Consider the following 4,073-nt stretch of genomic DNA (forward strand, 5'->3'; position numbering starts at 1 on the left):
AAGGGTAAAACCGTCATTTCTCGCCTATTTCGTTAATCATAATTAACACCATCCAATTCCCGTTATTCCCTTTATTCTCAAATACCAATAAATCATATTCCATTACCCTTTAATTCTCGGTAACGTTCTAATCATTAAATTACCCCGAGACTCACCCCGATCCCCGAACTTAATCTCGTTATGACCAAACCGCTAACTTGCACTCAAAGATCGTTTCATGCCGAATGGCTTGAACAAATCCACATTATAATATGGCCTCAACAATAGATCACCAACATGCACAATTACGCCCTCAACAGGCCAAATTACCAAAATGCCCCTGTCATGAAATGTGGACCCACATGCATGCATTTAACATCATATTATAATATAATTCACATAATCATTTAATGGCATAATAAATCAATTATGGCCCTCCCCGCCTACTAATCCAACCCTTAAACCTCATTAGGGATTTTGGGGCATTACAGTTATAAAACAGTATTTCAGTTCCATCTCATTGTAGACCGTCTATAGATGATTGAGTGACAATTATGGTTGTAACAATGGATAATTAATAACGTATCTATATTTCTTATAGAGTGTTCTATGAATTCAAGAGTACAACTCCGAGTCTTTAGTGGAATCACAAGTAATTAATAAGTTAGTAAATTTATTTGTTAGATTTATGATAACTTATTGGAGCTTGATTTCATAGGCCCATGGTCCCCATTGTAGCTTGGATAAAATGAACTAGATAGTCTCAATTAATTGATTTAATTATCAATTAGAATTAACAAAGTTGACTAGGTCAATTTTAGAAAGTTTCACAGAGTTATGTAATTTAGAAAAGAAAAGAGAAATTATGGCAGCTTTATTAATTAAGATAAATTGGTATCTAAATTAATAAACAAGTTTCAATCAAGATTCAAATTATATATAATTAATTTGATAAAGTATTTGAATAATTATTTAATTAATCAATCAATAGAAAATAATACAAACTTTGATTTTAAGTCCAATGGACTTATAATTAAATTGGAAATTTCACAGGCCTAAAGTCCATGATAATTTCGACTTAGGGCTGATATTATCTATTATTTTATTGATTTTTTAATTAAATTAAATTACCTAATTGAGTCTATAGAAGGAGTGCTAACTGAGAGATGAAAAACACAAGCTTTTGAGAAAATCAGAAGATCTATTAGGTTTTAGATTCTCTCTACTGAATAAGTCATTTTCTAAGCCTCAATTTTTCTCTTCTATTCTTCTTCCCTCTGTATCTATCTCATGTGTTGAGAATTGCCCACCCTAGTCTAGGTGATTCTAAGGATACTTTGGAAGGCTGTATAGAAAATTGAAGAACGGTTCAATTTCTTGGTAATACTCTGCGACATAAAGGATACAAGGGTTAGAGAAACTGAAGGAAGGACTCTATCATTCCGCTGCATATAATGTAAGTGTTCATATCATTATTTCTGTTTGAATTCAATTTTAGAAACATGTTCTAGGTCTTCTCATATTAATTTGTTTAATATAAGATCTACATGAAAATAAATAAGATCCTGTATAAGTTTTCCCAACAGATACAACTCCAGATCCTAGCTTGAATACATATATAGTAGTTGATCGATGAGTACCATGATCTTCAGCATAATCAGCATCGCAGTATCCAACTATCTTAACATTGTCACCTTTCTTATATAAGAGACCATAGTTAATGGTTTCTTTGACATACCTCAGCATTCGTCGCATTGCTTCCAAATGAGGTTTCTTTGGATGTTGCATATACCGACTTGCTACACCAACTGCATACGAGATATCTGGTCAAGTCAATGTTAAATAAATTAGGTTACCAACCAGTTGTCGATACATTGCTCCATCTTGCAAGTCCTTCCCTTCACGTGCACATAACTTGGCATTAGCTTCCATAGGTGTTGAGATGGGCTTGCACTCGAGCATTCCAAACCTTTGCAATAAATCTCTTGCTTACTTTTGTTGACAGAAAAATAAACCTTCCTTAGTTCGTTCAACTTCTAATCCAAGGAAGTGTTCCAATTCTCCAAGTTCCTTCATCTAAAAGCGAACTGACATGCTCTCCTTTGTTTGGCAAATTTTTGCTTCATCATCGCCAATGATGATAAGGTCATCAACATATAGCAAAACAACTACGATCTTTGCTTCCTTTACTTTAACGAATAAGCTTGAATCTACATGTGCCATGACTTATCCACTCTCCACTAAGAACTCAAAAATCTTGCCATACCATGCTCTTGGTGCCTACTTCAATCCATAGAGTGCATTTTTCAGTTTACAAACGTACTCAGGATGAACTTTATCCTCAAATCCTCTTGGTTGGACCATGTATATTTCTCGTTCTAGCTCTCCATGTAGAAAGTCATTCTTCACATCCATCTGCCACAATCTCCAGTCTTTACATGCTGCAAGCGCCAGCAGGACTCGTATTGTTGTAATCTTGGCAACTGGGCAGAATGTCTCATCATAATATAGCCCATATTGTTGAGAGAATCCACGAGCTACTAACTGTGCTTTATATCTCTCAATTGAACCACCAGGACGAGTTTTTACCTTGTATACCCATTTGTAGGAAATGGGTTATATTTCCTTTGGCTTTGGCACTAGCTCCCAAGTTTGATTCTTCTCTACAACACTTATCTCTTCTTTCATGGCTTCTATCCACTTGATATTTTGGGATGCCTCTTTGTATGTATCTGGTTCTCTGAATTTTTCTTCTTCAGCTACAACAACATTAGCATAGTTTGGATTCAACTTCCGTGTTCTTGTCGATCTTTGAGGTTGTGGGCTTACTGCTTATGGTTGGTTGTCACTTGCATCATCTCTTTGATGCACTCCTGTTTTCTAGGGACTTTGTCTTGCCTCTTTGTTTTCTTCTTCACTTTGTTCTTCTTCATCTATTTCTCGAGTCAAATGTAGCTCAACAATTTGCTCTCCCATCTTATTTTGAAAATTGTCTTCTATTTCTTTAGAATCCGACAACTCTTCCTTTTGTGATGACCACCATGATGAGGCTTCATCGACTACCAAATTCCTTGACGTATAACATTTTCCAGTTGTAGGGTCGCAACACTTCCACCCTTTCCTTTGGCTATCGTACCCTGCGAAGAGACATCGAATTTCCTTCTTATTAAATTTGTTATGTAATTGACTTGGCACAAACACAACCAAACACTCGAAAGTGACTTACTGTAGGTTTACAACCCCACAGTTTCTTAAATGGTGAAATGAACCCTAACTTTGCTTGGGGAAGTCTATTAAGCACATAAGCTGTTGTCTTCATACCTTCTGCCCAAAAATAAACATCTGGTAGGGAGCTTGCAGGCCATGTCCTCTCTCCTAGTGTTTCAACCACTAGTCTAACATGAGTGCTATGGTCAGGCATACGGGGTCCTAAAAGCTGTACCCCGTACAAGATTATACTAGCACGACCTTTCCGAATCATACTTGGTCATTCCCTTTCAGACGGTGGGGATGTCTCTCGCGAGCCCCTGGTACAGCTTGTACACGGGCGAGGCGGGTGCACGGGCGCGGCGAGGGCATGGTGTCGACTTCGCGACCCCCCCGGCGCGGCTGACATGTGGGCGTGCTGTGGAGCGAGACGGGCCCCTCTCGTGGGCGCACCATGGAGCGAGGCGGGGCCTTCGCGTGGGCGCGCCGCGGAGCGAGGCGGGGCTCGCGTGGGCGCACCGTGGAGCGAGGCGGGGGCCTCGCGCGGGCGTGCTGCGGAGCGAGGCGGGGCTCGCGTGGGCGCACCGTGGAGCGAGGCGGGGGCCTCGTGTGGGCGTGTCGCGGAGCGAGGCGGGGCTCGCATGGGTGCACCGAGGAGGGGCTCTTGTAGGCGGGCTGTGGAGCGAGGCGGGGGCTTCACGTGGGCACGCCGTGGAGCGAGGTGGGGCTCACGTGGGTGCACCGTGGAGCGAGGTGGGGGCCTCTCGTGGGTGTGCCGCGGAGCGAGGCGGGGCTCGAGTGGGTGCACCGAGGTGGGGCTCTCGTAGGCGCGCCGTGGAGCGAGGCGAGGGCTTCGCGTGGGCGCGCCGTGGAGCGAGGCGGGGCTC

This window comes from Humulus lupulus, chromosome 1 (assembly GCF_963169125.1).
Source record: "Humulus lupulus chromosome 1, drHumLupu1.1, whole genome shotgun sequence".
In the NCBI taxonomy this organism is placed as follows: Eukaryota; Viridiplantae; Streptophyta; class Magnoliopsida; order Rosales; family Cannabaceae; genus Humulus; species Humulus lupulus.